Genomic DNA, 18425 nt, shown 5'->3' on the forward strand with positions numbered 1-18425 from the left:
GCCGGCACCGACGTCGCCTCGCACGCGGCTCCCACCGCTCCGCGGGCGCGGCTGGCCCGGGAGGCCCAGGACTTCCGGCCCCCTCCGCCCATCCGCCCGGTTCCGTTCCGCAAGAACGCAAGCCACCACCGCCGCCGTGCTCGCCGATCCTCCGGAGAGTCAGGAACGGGCGCGTCGGGGGCGGGGCACAGCGGTCACGCCGCCCGTCCCGTGCCTGCAGGAGTCACGTGCCCGCCGGGGTCACGTGCTCGCGCCGCAGCCAATCGCAGAGAACGCTGTCCAGGAGCAAGGAGGCTGTGGTGAGAGACCGACCAAGACCGGAGATGTTTTCAAGCCTGGCCCCGGCGGCATTAGGGGTTGTTGCAGCGGCGGAGACACCGGCAGCGGCGGCCACCCGGAGGCCCTCGATCAGGGGCTGAACCCTTCCGCGTCCGCCGAGCCTCGGGTCCGTGCGGGCCAGGGGGGCGTGGCGACCAGAGGGGAGGAAGGAGGGCGCGGTTTCGAGTCTGTCCCGGGCACCAGGGAGGAGACCCTCAGTTCTGTGCCCCGTCTCCTCCCCGGAGTCAGGTAGGGGGTTGCGCCTCCGCCAGCCGCACCCAGCCGCCACGCGCCGCCCGGCCCTGTCCGGCCCCAGCCCGCGGCGCGGCGCGGCCGTCCGGACCGTGACAGGCCGTTGGTGGCCGCCCCGCCCGGCATCCTGACGGGTCGAGGCGCAGGTGGGGCTGCGGCTGGGCGACGCTCGGGCGGCGGCTAGCGCGAGCGCCTTGGCCGCGGCTTACCGGAACATGGCGCGGCCGGGAGGGCGCCGCCAGCGCACCGGGACGGGCGGCATCGCGGGGGCGCGCCCTGCTGCCGCGCGCTCCCGGTGCCAGGCGCGCTGCGTGCGCGGATGTCGGTCGGAGACACGGTGCGGGCCGGGGCGTAGGAGGCGCGGTGGGTCCCGGGAGAGGTGCGTGAAAGCGAAAGAGCTGCGGCTGGTGTTGTCAGTTCTTTCTTAAATGCCTGTGCGACCTGCCCTTGCCGGCGCTGGGCGATCAGGTCTGAGTTTGTGCCAGTTCCGGTTGGGATGATGTTCGGCGACCCTTAGAGCACGTTGGAATCTTAGATCTGATTTTGAAGAGTTATATGGGGTGACGCATCCTTCAGGATCCAAAGCGTTGAATAAACGGTTGTCGAAAGAGGTCACCGAAACCCAGCTGACAGCTGTTTTAATAATCACAGTGAGAATCGTTGAGGATGGAGCTGGACAGAATTGCACTAGTTGAACACGTAGGGAACATTTGAAGCAGTGTGTTGTAGGTACTGTAATTTCCGCTGGACACCTTGTAGATCCAGCAATCGATGACGCTTTGGGATTATCACTAATTCTGTGGTTGAGGTGAACCCTGCATTCTCAGTCATGTGTTTCTTCTTGTTTTAAAATGGTCTGAGTCGATTATGAAGGAAGATGAACTCTTCATGTACTCATTAAAAACATATGCTTAAGTCGGCCGTTAAAAATCTTGGTTACTGATCTTTTTCAATTTCGTCAGTCTTTACACAAAGGCTTTCCTGGAGATTAACTCAGAACTGGCAATATGTGCTCTGTTGGTGTCCAGTTTAAACCACTGCGTTAGAATCGCCGACGTAAGGATGAAGATGTTCTGTTACCCTTTAAGAACATTTCAGTACAACATTTAATATTTTAATACATTTGTTTACGTGTGTAGGTATGGGTGCAGAGGTTACAGGACAACTTCCTAGAGTTGGTTCTCTTTTTCCACTGTGTGGGTCCTAGAGCTCCAATTCAGGCCCTTGTTTGGGTTTCAGGTAGCTTTTACACTCTGAGCTATCTTGACTCCCTACTGTGAATTTTTTGATAGGGCTTTCATTTGGGTTAAAAGCAAAAATATATAAAAATTCGAAAAGCTTCTCCCGGACTTGATAGAGTGAGAAAGGCTTGACACTTAAGAAACCTTTATGCTTGATAGAAGCACTCATCAAATTTCTGATGCTCAAGAGGGGCGGTGGTGGCGCAAGCCTTTAATCCCAGCACTGGGGAGGCAGAGGCACAAATCTCTGTGAATTCGAGGCCAGCCTGGTTTACAGAGCGAGTTCCAGGACATCCAGACCATTACACAGAGAAACCATGTCTCAAAAACAAACAAACAAGCAAACAAACAAAAAAACTCAACAACAAAAAAAATCTAAGGCTCTACATGACAGCTCAACTCAGGACAAACAGTTGTTCAACGAGGTGTTCTGTTTTGGAGAAAGGAAACCAGAGAGTTAAATGTATATTCATTTGTAGAAGATTTAAAGCTGGAGAAGTAGAAAGATGGATCAGCTGCTGCTGCCTTAAAGTCAATGTTTCTTTGAACTTTAAAATTGTTCCCTCCCAGCACTCGGGAGGCAGAGGCAGGCGGATCTCTGTGAGTTCGAGAGCAGCCTGGTCTACAAGAGCTAGTTCCAGGACAGGCTCCAAAACCACAGAGAAACCCTGTCTCGAAAAATCAAAAAAAAAAAAAATACTATGTAAAATTGTTCCTATGCAGCGTATTTTATTTTTGTTTAATCAAATAACAGAGGGTCTTCCTGGCGGGGGGAGTTGGAGGTCTTTCTCAATTTCTTACAGTTTCTGTATTTTAAAGTTGTTAACATAGTTTATGGACTAAGCAGAGTTGGAACAGTGGGAATCTCTGGGTATGCATCCTATGAAGTCTGTTTGAGGAGGAGTTAAGAGAACAATAGTGAAAGAGCCCAGTGGCTAAAAATGTACAAAACTTTTTTTTTGTTTTTGTTTTTCGAGACAGGGTTTCTCTGTAGCTTTGGTGCCTGTCCCGGAACTAGCTCTTGTAGACCAGGTTGGCCTCGAACTCCCAGAGATCGGCCTGCGTCTGCCTCCCGAGTGCTGGGATTAAAGGCGTGCGCCACCACTGCCCAGCCTTTTTTTTTTTTTTTTTGGAGTACAAAACATTTTGTAAAAAAAAAAAAAAGTATTGTTTTTTTTTTTTGTTTTGTTTTGTTTTTTTTTATTAAAAGACAGGAATTCTCTGTGTAGTTTTGGTTGTCCTGAAACTCACTCTGTAGAGCAGGCTGGCCTTGAATTTACAGAGATCAGCCTGCCTCTGCCTCCCAAATGCTGGGATTAAATCCTGCACTACCACTGCCTGGCTTTTGTATTGGTTTTTTATTTATTTATTTTTTAAATATTTATTTATTTATTTATTTATTTATTTATTTATTTATTTATTTATTTATTTATTATGTATGCAATAGTCTGCCTTCAGAACAGAAGAGGGCACCAGACCCCATTACAGATGGTTGTGAGCCACCATGTGGTTGCTGGGAATTGAACTCAGGACCTTTGGAAGAGCAGGCAATGCTCTTAACCTCTGGGCCATCTCCCAGCCCCTGTATTGGTTTTTTAATCCAGAAAAAATATACTTGCTGAACTTTATAGAGTACTGGGATTAAAGGCAGGATATAAAGGCATGTGCCACCACACTCTGCAGTTAATTTTTCTTAAAAAATTTTTTTGACACAGGGTCTCTCCCAGATTGGCTTTAAATTCAGAATGTCGTTGAAGGATCCTCTTGTGTACTATACCTTTTTTTTTTTTTTTTTTTTGGCAAGCTCTCAATTGAGTTACATCTCGGCTCCTGTTCCACCACCCCCTTTTAAAAATGTTTATTATTTTTTAAATATATTTTGTTTTTATTTTGTGTACATTCATGTTTTGCCTGTGTGTCAGTGTAAGGGCATCAGAAGCCCTGGAACTGGAGTTACAGATGGGTGTGAGCCTCATTGTGGGTGCTAGGAATTGAACCCAGGTCTCTAAAAGAGCAGTTAGTGCTCCTAACCACTGAACCATCTCTCCAGCTCCTTAAAGGTGTCGGTGTAGGCATGTACAGGAGTGCAAGGTGTCTTCAGAGGACAGAGGAATTGACCCTCTGGTACTGGGGTTACAGGTGGTTATGAGCCATCTGATGAGGGTGCTGGGACCCCTCATCAACGCAATACTCAACCCTTTTTAATGTTTTGTTTCCTGAGGGGGTCCTCTTAAATTGACTAGACATATTTTTCATCTTTCCTGTGTTAGCCTCCCAAGTACTTCAGATTATAGGTTTGTCCTACCAGTTCTAGTTTTCTTGAAGAATATTAATTTCAGTCTGAAAAGAGAATGGTTAATGAGATTAGTCATCTCTGTCATTGTAGGAAGTTTAACTCCTCCAGCATACAGATTTAAGAACTTTGGAGTTACACTTACAGTGGGTCGCTTCAGGATTGTCTTTCTGACGGGGAATTTATTGCTAACTTAACATGTATTTGTTATACCCATGCCATGTACAGGGCATATTTGAAGAATTAGTCTTAGGACTAGAAGTGAATTCACATTTTCTAGTCCATGTCCTTCATTTTTCAAATGAAAAAGTAAAAGCTTGGTAAGAAGGTACATGACTTAGAGTTGTCTATATAACCTTAGTGATTTGTCTAGAATTTTCTTGTTGTGAGATGCTAATATGTCCTTTATTTAGGAGTAGCTTTATGACGTAGAAGAAAAAAGACCGTGAACTATAACTGAGAAAGTATAGATTTAGGTTCTTTGTCACTTTTATTTTTTCTGACAAATCCTATAACATTCAGAACTTTGTATTCTTCACTTACCAAAAATAATTTCCTGGGGTTGTAGAGTGCCTGCTTGGAATGTGTGAGGCCCTGTTCAGTCAGCACCATCACTATCACTAATATTATTGTTATTATTATTATTATTCATAATTTCCACAGTTGTTGGGTAGAACAAACGAGAGCACACCAGGAATTACATTGTACACTGGGAACTTTTATACAGATGATGCTACTTTTACAGAAAATGTAGTTCTCAAGCGTAACAAGATGCTTCACTTTAGTTCCTAGACTTTTGCTTAGCCCCAGCTTTGTTATTTTCTGCACCTGCTATTTTGGGGATTATAATTCCTTGTAGATACATTTTTTCCCAATCCCTACTTAGTCCTAATCTTGGTAAAGAGGCTTATGAACACTAAACATTGCTTTATCCCTCCGATTTCTCTTGGAGAATATAAAGTACAGCGTTTGAAAACATTCTTGTTATACACTCATGCATGCATAATTTGTTTCCTTAGCAAGCAATGGCTTTTTAAAAGCAATAGTGAACGTATTGATGAGAATTTGTCTTTCTGGTTTCCAGATATGGCAGAGCCAGAAATAAATTTTCTTTATAAATTTGATTTTTAATAGCTCATATATATTCTGAAATATATAAAAAATGCTGTGGTGGCTCATGCCTGTAATCCCAGTGCTTAGGAGGCTGAGGTAAAAGACTCGCCCCAAATTCTAAGCCAACCTAGCCTCAACATGAGTTAAAGGTCAGCAGCCTAGGTTAGAGCGAGACCTTGCATAAATATATAGAATATGTCATAGCTTTGTCCTTCCTTCCTTCCTTCCTTCCTTCCTTCCTTCCTTCCTTCCTTCCTTCCTTCCTTCCTTAATTCCTTCCTTCCTTCCTTCCTTCCTTCCTTCCTTCCTTCCTTCCTTCCTTAATTCCTTCCTTCCTTCCTTCCTTCCTTCCTTCCTTCCTTCCTTCCTTCCTTCCTTCCTTCCTTTTTTTAAATCTTTTTTGAGACAGGGTAGTCTTATGTAGCCCTGGAAGACCTGGAAGTCTCTATGTAGACCAGGCTGTCCTTGAACTCACAGAGATCCATCTGCTTCTGCCTCTCTAGTGTTGTATTTAATTTTTATTTAAAGTGCACATTTTTTCTAGTGTTTTCGTTTGATATTGAAAATCAATAAATTGTTACAATGTTGCCTAGATTATCAGAGTATTTTTAACTTTGAACACACAAAATATTGATTATCAGCCATTCACACCTTTAATCCCAGCAGGGAGGCAGAGTCAGGGGGATCTCCATGAGTCAGAGGCCAGCCTGGTCTAGAGTGAGTTCCAGGATGACCACATTGTTTGAGTGCTTTGTGGGAGTCTTGTTCAAGGTTTAGTCAACATTTCATAAGCCTATAAAACAGTGTTCTAACATGGCAAATTAAGCTGATGCTGTGGATAGTTATGAGATATTAGGTGTTCACAAGCTAAGTAGTAACAGCTCTCTGTGTGTTAGCCATTTCTCTCTGGTCCCTCTTTAATGAAAAGTGATTAGCTGTTTCTAAAGAACTCTAAGGTAATATTTATTAAATCTCATAGTCCATGAAAAATGCGTGAAGAGCAGTTGTTCTTCCAACTGGGCAGCCAGAGAGGAAAATGAGAATAAGTATTTTATAAGAATACTGGAAAATAAGCCAGTAGGGTTTTTGCAAGATGCATGTGTGGGTTGTTCTCTATTTCTCCCACCTTCTTTCGTTGTTGAAGGTAATCTCATGGCCTCAGACTTGCTGGTCAAGCACTGTACTGTATCTCTGAGCTCCATATCCAGCCCAAGATAAGGAGCTTGTCACCAAGAACTTGAGTTGGTTCTTCAACCCCACGTGGCAGGAGGAGAGAGCTGGTTCTTGAAAGCTGTCCTCTGACTCCATGTGCATACTGTGGCACATGCCTGTCCCCAAAATAAATGTCGAAGAAGTGAGATGCACTAATCTCAGACCATAGTGACTAAAGGAGAAAAAGAGCATACTGAATGCATGTAGCTCTTTATAAACGTCTAGAGCCAGCGAAGGGATATTTGAGTTTGTCCAGTTAGAAAATAGTGTCCAAGAAGAGGTTTTCATATTTCTTACTAGCGAGGCCTTCCAGAAGTCTGCCAAATTAAAAATTTTAATTTTAGTCCCTAGAAAGTTTAATTGAAACATAGAACTTAAGTATACAAGGTAAATTATGAAGTAAATTATAGTGTAGAAGTTATATTTTTTAAATTCTTAGAATATAAAAGTTGTTTTATCTGCTGGAGAGGTTGCCCAGGGTTTAAGAGCACTTCCAGTTTTTCCAGAGGACCTGAGTTCAGTTTCCAACATCCACATCAAGTGAGTTACAACCATATGTAACTTCAGCTCCAGGGTAGCCAGCACCACACACATACAGACACGCGCGCGCGCACACACACACACACACACACACACACACACCTCTTAACAGTATTTTCCATAGCCAGACCCCCTAACAGTTGTCTGTTGTACTGAAGTTGGTTACAAATATGTAGTAGTTTGTCTTTTAGAATATCATTATGTATTTGAACTACAATTGGAATAATTACCACAAATACTAGCAGTAAATACTTTTAACTATTGAAATTTACAAGCGTATGTCATAGTTTTTCAGATTATTTTCCCTGCAGGGAATTTGCCCTCATTCTGCATCCAATTTTCATCGCATTATTTATTTATTTATTTATTTATGGTCTTTTGAGATAGGATCCTGCCATGTAGTCCAGGCTGACCTGGAACTCACTTTGTTGACGGATAACCCCTGAATTTGTGATCTGGATAACAGGATTGTACCACCAAAACCAGCTTCTACCTTCTAATGGAAAACAAAAACCATATGTGATTCTCTTTTCTGCCTAGAGTAGCTATATTGACTCAGGATAAAAGAAGGCCTTAAAAGTTACAGGGATTTGCTGTTAGCCTTGTTTACTAGTGAACTCCAGGCTAGCCTAGGCTACATAGTGAGACATAGTCTCCTTCCCCAAACAAACAAAAAAGTTACAGTGGTTTGAGTTTACAAAGTACATTTTACATCTGAGTTCTTTGATTTTCACAACTATTTGTGAGCCATAAAGATTTGTCAGCTAACTTCATGGATCATGGATGGAATCTAGGTTAAAATTGCTGGGAGTCAGCTTAAACTGCTTTGAAATTCACTTGTGAGTGAGAAATGTGAATAAACCTAAAAGAATAACAAAGAAAGACAAGTATTTTAAATAGCTGAGGTGATTGATCATCAGTAGGGATTATTTAATCTTCAGAAGTTATTCCCATCTTCCAGGACGTATAAAACACGTCACAGATGAAATAATATGCTATTTAACATGCAGTTGAATAGGACAAAAAATAGCTTTTTACTGAGTTTCTGTTTTTCTTCATTTTATGAAAGGTAAACAAGAGGTTTCTTGGTAGCATCTCGGCTTACTCATTCTGTCCTTTGTTGTGAAGAAGGAAACTCTGTGGTTCTTCATTCTCCTGGCGTCTGTGCTCTTGCTCTATAGATGGCTATTCAAAATAAATAATACTTGTATGGGGATTTACATAAACTCACATTTGTGTTAAAATTATATTATCACTTTTATTCTAATATTTAAAAAATACTTGTTTTTTTTTTTTTTTAATTTTCATGTGGTACCTGTGTGGTGGTCAGAGAACAGCGGATGGGACTCAGTTCCTGTAGATCCAGGCATGTAGCTCAGGTCCTCAGGCCTGACAGCAAGTGCCTTATCCAGTGGTCTACCCCACTGGCCCTTCACTGTACTTCTTCTTCTTCTTCTTCTTTTTTTTAATGTATACAATATTCTGTCTGCATGTATGTCTGCTTGCCAGAAGAGGGCACCAGACCCCATTACAGATGGTTGTGAGCTACCATGTGGTTGTCAGAAATCGAACTCAGAACCTTTGGAAGAGCAGGCAGTGCTCTTAACCTCTGAGCCATCTCTCCAGCCCCTTTCATTGTACTTCTTAAGGCTTTACTCTGTGTTGTTGTAGAATGTGTTTGTCTCTAGCTATATGAATTTAGATATTAGCTAATATATGGAAAATAGTATTTATATTTGTGAATTAACCCTTCATATCCTTTAGACATTTTTTTCTCTTTGTTCCTTATTCAGATTTTTAGTAGTTATAAGAATTAAGCAAATAATACTCTAACATGTATATTGCAGTTTTTATATTACTGAGTTAACTAGTGCTACTGTTAGATCAGAAAACTATGTACTAGGAAATATTTTAGTTGTTCTTTAACCCCTTCTTCTCCTGTCTTCTCCTGGTGAACATTATTAGATTTTCACAACTTTTATCTTAAAATTCTTTTCCTTTGGAATCATGGCTTTTACAGCCCTTTTAAAAGCCTCAGAAGAAACTTTGGATTGAATCATTCCACTTTTACTATCCCAGTTATGACTCTGGTAGTTGTTTGTGTTAGTTGCTGTATGACTTCATATAGAATGTTCTTACTGTGTAGCCCAGGCTGGCCTGAACTTGTGACAATATTCCTGTCCCTAAGACCTGGAATTAGCAGTGTGAGGCACTAGACTGAACTCCTACCTATGGCTTTTATATACTCATGTTGTCAGAAAGTAGAGTGGGGTGGGAGGGCGAAGGTGCGAGAATTATGTTTGGAATGTAAAATGAATAAGAAATTAAAATAAAATAGAATGGTTATTTTATATTTTTATATTATTATTATTACTATTATTAATGAAGATACGGTCTCATTGCATAGTAGCCCTAGTTGACCTGGAACTTGCTGTGTAGACCAGACTAGAACTCACAGAGATCTACCTGCCTTTGTTTTCTGAGTGCTGTGATTATGGGAATGCCCAGTCATGCCTAACTTATTTTTTTTATTTATTTGTTTATTTTTGTTTTTTTCAAGACAGGGTTTCTCTATGTAACAGTCCTGGCTGTCCTGGAACTCTTTTTGTAGACCAGGCTGTCTTGAATTCACTGAGATCTGCCTGTCTCTGCCTCCCAAATACTAGAATTAAAGGTGTGCACCACCACCGCCCTACCTTTATTTTTTTTAAATTATTTTATTTTATGTTTATTAGTGTTTTACCTGCTTGCATATCTATGTACCAAGTACCCACAGAGGTTAAAAGAGGGCATATGTGGCAGTCAGCAGGTTGTTAAGGGCAACAACTGATTGATTCAGCTATTTTTTCAGTTCATTCCATTCAAGGTAGCAAGTGAAGTCATGCTTGGCAAATAAACAGTATAAGCAGTTCTCTAAGTAAGTAAATCACTAAATAGATCAATAAACCAGCATCTAATAATGAGTATTTTTTTTTTTTACTTCATTCCCTCCTTCTACCTTCACAACTCCTCATGAATCTATCTTGAAGAAATGTGTTGGTACTCCTGACTTAGTATCTGTATCGTGCTCCATTGGCTCTCAGTTGTCTCTCTCCCCTTAATCCTCTCTAACAACTTTGGCATTTTCTTGTACCATTCCTGACTGATTGCATAAAAACAATATTTAAAGCCTTGCACATGCCCTCCCCCCCTTTTTGGTGGTAATCAAGTCTGATCAGTCCTCTGGTTTTGGAGGATTGTTGCTCTCTAGGTGATTCTGAAGAGTAACTGTTTTCCTGAACGACAGGTAAGTACTTTTGATCTGAGTAGAGAGAGAGCTTGTGTTGAACTTGTTGGTGGATGCTGTTGCAGTGGTATCTGTGGTCCTGGGCCCTATCAGAGTCGTTCCTAACAGGACTGATAAAAGAGTACAGGAGTTTTTGTATTTCTTGACTCTAAAGGATGTAAATGTTGTTGAACCTCACTTCCTGGGTGCACATCTATGTTGGGGCCCAAGAATACAAGTTTGCAGCTGTCTTCTGAGGCAGGTAAACTGTGCCCCATTAGCAGCTATTGCTCTTTTAACTAGTCTGGTACAGTCCTTTTAATTTATTTTTAAATGAGACAGGGTCTCTCTGTGTAGCTCTGATTGTCCTGGAACTCGCTCTGTAGACCAGGATAGCATTAAACTTAGAGATCTGCCTGCTTCTGCCGAGTGCCAGGATGAAAAGTATGTGCCACCATTTTACAGCTTTAATTTTTGTACATTGGTTTTTCCTGTGACCTGAACACTAGGTGGCCCAGTTAAGCACACTCCTTTTGTGTTGGTTATTCAGTCTGCTCCAGTATAAATAACCCGGCTTGCAGGTAAACACATCCTGCAATCCTGACCTGGGTTAAGAAGCTCGTGGCTGGCATTTATTAAAGCCAGCATTTTGAGACATGGCTTTCTCACATGAATAACTTCTCTATGGCCAGTCTCCATATTATTCCTTTTTTCCTTTAAGACCCATTACAACCTTAACCACTTTGTCCCTCTGTGGGAGCTTCCTTTCAGGTCCCTTTTGTGGCAGAGTCCACACAACCAGTATTTAAGACTACTAGGTTCCCCCATAATTTTTTTTGGGGGGGGGGAGATGTCCTCTAGCAACTCATCCAACACTGTCACTATCTGGGGCCATCCCCAAAGAGAATCATAATTTGTTTTCCAGTATAGGCAGTTCCCACACAGCAAGATGAACTTTGAGGGACATTCCATGGCTCTCCTGTTTCCAAGTATCCCCTGAAGGAGATAAGGATGAACCCCTCTGTGGGGCAGAGTTATATTGGTGGGTGTCCAGGAATTGAAGTTGCCCTGGAACAGATTGCTCTTCAGATGAATTTGTATGCAGGGGTACTAACTCGAGTGTACTTGGGAGGACACCAGGAGGTAGAGTAGGAGCTGAGCCATTGTTCCCATTCTGAGGTAACTTTTGAGATGGTCAGTGTAGAGGCTGGTTGAGTCTGGGACTCTCATCGTTGACTCCTGGCTTGGGTCCACAGCAGCATTGGTGTAGGTGCTATGTAGCCTACAACTGCTGGTGACACCTGCAACTTTAAGAACTGAGGGAGTGGTGAGGATTGGGCAATTTTTCATGCATATCAGCCAGATCTTTGAAGAGCTGCTAGAGGCAGGTGTGTCCATACTCTCAAAAGTCCCCTGAGTCCCTTGGAAGCAGTGGAGGTGGACAGCCAGACATGACCTTGAAAGAGGAATTACTGCATCCACCCTAAACACTATAAGTGGCAGAATTTCTGGCCAAGGGAGCCTGTGTCTTGGCAGTGCTTGGCCACTGCTATTTTAAAGGTTCGATTCATTCTCACAACTCGGCCTGATGATTGGGGGCAGTCCCCTGAGTGCAGCGTTCACACTGATCTCCTGTGCAGGTAGGAAAAGCTTCCACCCACACTGCAAAGTACACACGTTAAACAGCAAATCTCAGTACCTTTGCTGGGTTGACTGTCAGGAAAGTCCACTTCTAGATGCTCTTTTCTGTCAGTGTGGGAACCTCGGGTCCCTCCCTGGATTGTTCCGAGTATGCTGTAGACATGCTTTGCTGGCTTGTTGGGTCAGTGTTGGTAGCCTCAGAACCACCAAATACCTTTGGAACAATTCTTACAGGGCAGTTTTTCTAGATGGGTTGCTTCCTGAGCTTGTTGAACTAGGCTGGGAGCTGTCATCTCTGGAATTAATTTTCTTATCTGAGGTAATTGGCCGGTCCTGATTTTTAGTAGCTCTTTGATCAGTTGTTCTTTTCCTTTCTTCCGGCTTCTGTGAATGAACTCTGTTAGCACCTGAGTGTAAACATACCTTTTAGGATGGGGGTAATGGAGGGGTCTGTGGGGTCACCTTCACAGAGGGCAGGCCCGTCTGCCAGTTGGTTTCTCCAACTCACTTGGCCTTGACTCTTATGTCAGTGTGATGGTGTGCCACTGTCACAGCCGTGGGCCCAGACAGCTTCTTGGAGCCGGAAGATATTTGTCTCTGTTTTTAATTTCTTTGCCCTCTGTGGTAAGTAGTCCCCTTCTTGATGTCTTGCTGCTTTGAGTCTCTTGATGTGAGGAGCTGTTCCCCCTGTTGTTGGCTTCAGCTTCCATCAGTGAAAGGTTCCATGTCTGAATTGGAAAGTGTCTTGTCCTTTAAGTCTAGCAGTGAGGAGAAAAATCACTTAAAAATTTTCTGCAGTCATGGAGGGGCTTTTCCTCCTAACAGAGCTAACATCTTTTTGGATGAGGGGAGGGCCTGGGAAATCCCTTAGTGCTAGGGCAGATACCATTGGACAGATGAGATCAGGTGGTCTTGAGCTTTTGGCACTATGTGGTGGTGCTGGCAGTTGGAGCCAGTAGGGAGGCAGCATCATGGGTTTCCTTCTGGGGAAGATAATGGGGGTGTTTTCTTGGTATTTTCAGACTTAACAGTCTTTATGGAACTGTGTAAGTTTCATATCAGGATTGTGCAGACCCTGTGACCAGAAAAGTTCCCTAACCAGGAGTTGGGGGATTTTGTATGTACCTAACCCAGTGGAGTGGAGAGGACCAACTTCTCATTCAAGCAGGTACTTGCCTAGCTGGCAACCTCACAGGGACTTAAGACATCTAACCTTAGGGCCACATGTCATGCTTAGTTACCTCCTATTACAGGGATCAAGTGCCCATTCAGGTGAAAAGACTTCAGAGGAACCACAGGTTGGATCCTATCAGATCCCATAGGTCTGGGGCCATGGGACCATTGCAGGCATTCGCACATTCATTTTAAATTCCTAGTCTATTTCTGTAGAGACCAGTACCAATGCGTTAGTATCTCTTTGAGGTTCTTCCTTGGAGACCTGTGCCACGTCAGTATCCCATCCAGGCCATGGATGCAATCTCCTGTGGGGTGATTTAAGCCTACCGGTATGGTTCTTTCTTTCCAGCAGTCTTTACCTGGTATGGACATCAGCCTAGTCCAGCTGATGGTAGACTAGGAGGCCCAAATCCCTGGGCCTCCTGGTCCCTTGGCACTGAGTGCACAAACTTCCAAGTTCCAGAGACCTTCGATGGACTGAGACCAGAAAGTGGTAGTCTTTCTCAAACAACTAGGATAATGGTGAGGACATCTCACTTGGGTCTCCAGAAATGTTTTGGGATTTTTCTAGAATAAGCACTCCAACACCACTGAGAGGGGAGAGAGGTGTCATTGTGGTCTGAGACCTTTCAAGAACCTTTCATTGGTTTTGGAGTATATATAGACAGAAGTTTCTGTCCTACCCGATCCTGCAGCCACTCAGTTCCAAAGAAACACACAGAGGCTTACATTAATTATAAGCAATTTTGCCTATTAGCTCAGGCTTATTATCAACTAGCTCTTACAACTTAAATTAACCCATAATTCTTGTCTGTGTTTAGCTAGTAGCTTGGTGCCTTTTCTCTGCAGCGTTGTTACTTTGCTTCCTCTGCTTCTGACTGGTGACTGACTGACTGCCTTTCCTTTCCCCATGATTCTCTTAATCTGGTTGCCCCACCTATACTTCCTGCCTGGCTACTGGCCAGTCAGTATTTTATTAAACTAATACGAGTGACAAATCTTTAAGGTAATACTAAGCATTATCCCACAGCAGGAGTGCTTAGTCCAGAAAGATATCTGCACTACCACTGTACCCATCACCACACAGCAGCTACTTTACCTACTGAGCCATCTCCCCAGCCCCAACTTTTTAGGCTGCTGAAAGCTTTGTTTCCTTGGGAAGGTAACTTACAGAATGGGGGGATATAACATTCCTATACATATGTTTCATGTAATTTGCTTGTACTTACCCCCTTTGTTCTCCCTTTCTTCTACCCTAAATGTTCCACTTCTTCTTTCATGCCTATCATATTTTAAAATATAGATTCCACATATGAAAGAAAGCATGCAGGATTTGCCTCTGAGTCTGGGTTATTTTCCTTAACATGATGATATCCAGTTCCGTTTATTTACCTGTGACTGACATAATTTCAGTCTTTAATGACTGAATAAGATTATTACATATAGTTATATAATCAATAAAACAATTATATTTGCTATGTTTTCTTCATCAGTTGATTCCATAATATGACTTGTGAATGGAGGTATCTCCATTGTATGCTGGTCTAGATTAATTCAGATTTATACCTACTAGTCGTGGTAGGTCGTTTTATAGCCCCAGCTGGCCTGGAGTTCACTATGTACAACAGACTAGCATTGAATTGGGAATGATTTTTTTTTTCTACCCCTGTCTTCTGAAGGTTGGGATTACAGGTGTTACCTGTATACCTGTGGTAGCTCTAGGTTGTATTTTTTTTTTTTTGGTGTTTTTTCGAGACAGGGTTTCTCTGTAGCTCCCAGAGATCCGCCTGCCTCTGCCTCCCGAGTGCTGGGATTAAAGGCGTGTGCCACCACCGCCCGGCGCTAAGTTGTATTTTTAACTGGCCCTAAGGATGACCTTAAATGTCTGATCCTCCTATATCTACCTGCTACATACTGGGATTATAGGCATGTGCTGCTTTGCTCGGTTCCTTTAGTTCTGGGTTCTGGACACCAGACTTCATAAATATTAGGCCAGAACTCTACCAGCTTTGCTGTAGTCTCCAATCTTTCTTTTAGATCTTTTGGTACTGATTTCCATAGTATCTGTGCTTACATTTCTACCAATAATACATAAAGATTCCTCTCTACTTTTTCTAAAAAGACCTTATACTGCAGTCTGTTTGATTTATATGCCTTCTCCCATTATCTGTCATTTTTGAAGTATAATTGTTATCAAAGCTAAAGAATACACTTGTTTTTTATGATTTTATTTGTTGTTATTATGTGTGTGCCCGATGTATGTGTGTTTGTATGTCTGCATGTATGTAGATATACATGCCACAGTATAATATCTAGGCCAGAAGACAGCTTTATTGAGTCAGTTCACTCCTTCTATCTTTACATAGGCTCTAGGGTTCTAACTTAAGTACCAGGTTTTTCAAGGCCAAGTCCTTTACCCACTGACCTATCTTGCTGGCACAAGATAGGTTTATTTTCAAAGAATTGAGTTAAAGTGGCGCTAGGTTTTATTTAGGAATAAACTGTGAGCAGTATTTAGAATGTCACAGGATTATTCATAAGTAGTATGGTATGTGAAAAGTATGGCCTGTAATAATATGCTTTGGTGGAGGATGGGAGACAGGGTAAATGAATAGGCCTGAAAAGACAGTTCAGTGGTTAGGAGGAGCACTTGCTCCTGCAGAGGACCTGGGTTCGGTTCCCAGCTCTCACATGACTGCTAACAACAATGTGTAACTCAAATCCTACAGGCTCTGATAACCTCTTCTGGTCTCTGCACAAGACTGCTGCACAGATATTCCTGCAGGCAAGACAGTCACACACCTAAAAATAAATACTCTTAGAGTTGGGCATGGTGTTGCATACCTTTTTGAAACATTCAGAAGGCCAAGGCTGGCCGATCCCTGTGAGTTCAAGTCTAGTCTGGTCTACATAGCAAGTTCTAGATCAGCCAAGTCTACACAGTAAGATCCTGCCCCAAATAAGTAAATAAATAAAATATGTTTTTTAAAACAATTGAAATCTCTTTAAGTAATTTAAATGATACACAAATAGCATAATGAATGAAAGGATTAATATTTTAAATTCAGTTAAAGCTGTATCTACACATCCTAGGTGTATTCTTACTGCCATTTCTGCGTGTATTTCCTCAACAGTTTGTTTTTTCTCCTAGCTCTCTGTGAGTCTCTTTTTTTTTTTAAAAAAAAAAAAGGTATATCCCAAGTGTGATTTCTGTAATGAAGCCCTGACCTTTTCCCTTTTGATTCTGTTGCACATTGTATGTAGCACGGAAGAGTATCTGCCTAGAAAATTGTTAAGATTGCAAACATGACTGAGAAGTTTATTTAAAAAAAAAACCTTTTTTCATTTATTTGTTTATTATGTCAGCCAGTTAGTTTCACTATGTATCCCTGCGTAGGTAGCCTGTACTTGGTATGTAGACAGACTGACTTTAAACTCAAGAGATCTACCTGCTTCTGTCTTCAGAGTGCTGGGATTTACTTTGAATTTTACTGGAAGTTTTACTTCTATTCTGCTTTGTTTGCAGAACAGATTTGATAAACTTAGGTTAAAAGTCTAACAAACAATCATTTTAAGCATGCTAGTCTGGTAGCATTATGTAGCAGGGGTCTGTGAGGCAGTAGAGAATTGCTAACACATTTGGATTTATTTTTTTTCTCTTTGTTACTCTGTGTTAGTGGTATTTTACCTTCAGGAGCTTACTAGTTTGTAAAAGGAGAGAGGGTGTTGTAAAGTTGTTTTTAGAATTTTCAGGGTTTCACCTGACCTTTTGGAGTCTCTAAGCTTTTCCCACTGTCAATGGAGGTTACTGTAGTTGATACTAGATACTTTGAGCATTGGTAATTTTTCTTTAGCTTCCATTGCCAAGAATGGAGGAGAAGGTACCATTTTCTCTTGAGCTGTTGCAGCTCTCTACTGGCTTGTGGAGGTTGCAAAGATTTTTAGAACTCTTTAGGGCAAAAGAAGCTCCATTCATTTTAGCAAGTCATGCCCACCCTCTTGATTACAAACTAGTATTTTTTTTCTTTTGAGACAGAGTTTCTCTGTGTAACACTGGCCATCCTTGAACTCATTTTGTAGACAAGGCTGGCCTAAAACTCTCAGAGATCCACCTGCCTCTGCCCAAATGCGGGGACTAAAAGTATCCGACTAAAAGTATCCACCACCACACCTGACCCCTGACATTTCTAGGAGATGCACTCTGGCAGCAAACTTCCTGTTCCTTTGGGTATTACAGTCTTTCCCTTTCTTCTACAGTGAGTGATCTCTTATCCTTAGGTGCAGGAATTGGGACTAGGCATCACATATATCTTGTTCTACATTTTGATTGATTGTGGTTTTCTATAGTGGTTTTAGCCTGTTTCAAACAGATGTTTCTTTGCTGAGAAAGAACTTCATTTGTGTATAGCTGAAAGGGTAAATATTTAGAATGTAGTTAACTGGTTAGATTAAGACTTATGACTTCAGTTGCTCTGGGTAGTTGGCTAAGGTTTTAAGTACTGGGCATGGCTTCCTTCTTGAGGAGACTTAAGTCCAATTAGAAAACTATTGGTTTCTGCCAAGGTATGCATGTCATCTTTGCACCTGTATAGTTACTACATCACGCTGGTACTGGTCTGTAGGCATCATTTTGGGGTAGGAATAGTAGTTTGCTCTCTCCTTTGACATAGCATCTTCTGGTGATGTAGGAGTGTCTTCTATCTATCTATTGATTTCATTGGTTAATCAATAAACTGCTTGGCCTGATAGGTCAGAACATAGGTGGGTGGAGTAGGCAGAACAGAATGCTGGGAGAAAGAAGCAGAGTCAGGCAGACGCCATGGAGCCAGCCGCCAGGTCAGACATGCTGAATCTTTCCCGGTAAGCCACCACCTCATAGTGCTACACAGATTATTAGAAATGGGTTAATCAGGATGTGAGAGTTAGCCAATAAGAGGCTAGAACTAACGGGACAGGCAGTGTTTAAATGAATACAGTGTTGTTATTTCGGGGCATAAGCTAGCCAGGCGGCTGGGAGCTGGGCGGCAGGAAGCTGCTCACCTCATCACTACAGAGTGGTGCCCAACATGATGGACTAAATCCACTTAAAAACCTGAGAGGACTTAAAAAGGAGAGAGAGAGAGAAAGAGAGAGAGTTTAACACAGCTTTTTGCTGTTTGTTGGCAGTGTGCCGCAGAGAAATTTCTCTGACTCAGCAGCCGTAGCAGGAAAAAAGCTGTGTTAAATTGGTTAATTCTAACTACCTGTCAACCACGCTCATCACTTGGCACCCAACTTGGGACTTTTAATCCCAGGGTCGTGGGTTCGAGCCCCACATTGGGCGCCAAGTATGGGCATGGTTGATCAGTAGTTAGAATTAACCAGACCAGCTCAA

General features: G+C 42.4%; 1 protein-coding gene across 4 annotated transcripts in view; it reads left to right on the forward strand.

The window, feature by feature from the left end:
• Window positions 1–308: 308 nt before the first annotated feature.
• Ankrd12 (ankyrin repeat domain 12) overlaps window positions 309–18425 on the forward strand; it is a 109480-nt gene continuing 91363 nt past the window's right edge. For 2 of the 4 annotated variants that reach the window (XM_075951129.1, XM_075951132.1), the window contains exon 1: window positions 309–445. The gene's annotated coding sequence lies outside the window, so the exon portion shown is untranslated. Of the gene's footprint in view, window positions 568–846; window positions 950–18425 lie in introns of those variants that run through there. The other 2 variants (XM_075951130.1, XM_075951131.1) reach the window with 2 other exon arrangements.

The sequence above is a fragment of the Microtus pennsylvanicus genome, chromosome 17 (genome assembly GCF_037038515.1).
Source record: "Microtus pennsylvanicus isolate mMicPen1 chromosome 17, mMicPen1.hap1, whole genome shotgun sequence".
Classification (NCBI taxonomy): domain Eukaryota; kingdom Metazoa; phylum Chordata; class Mammalia; order Rodentia; family Cricetidae; genus Microtus; species Microtus pennsylvanicus.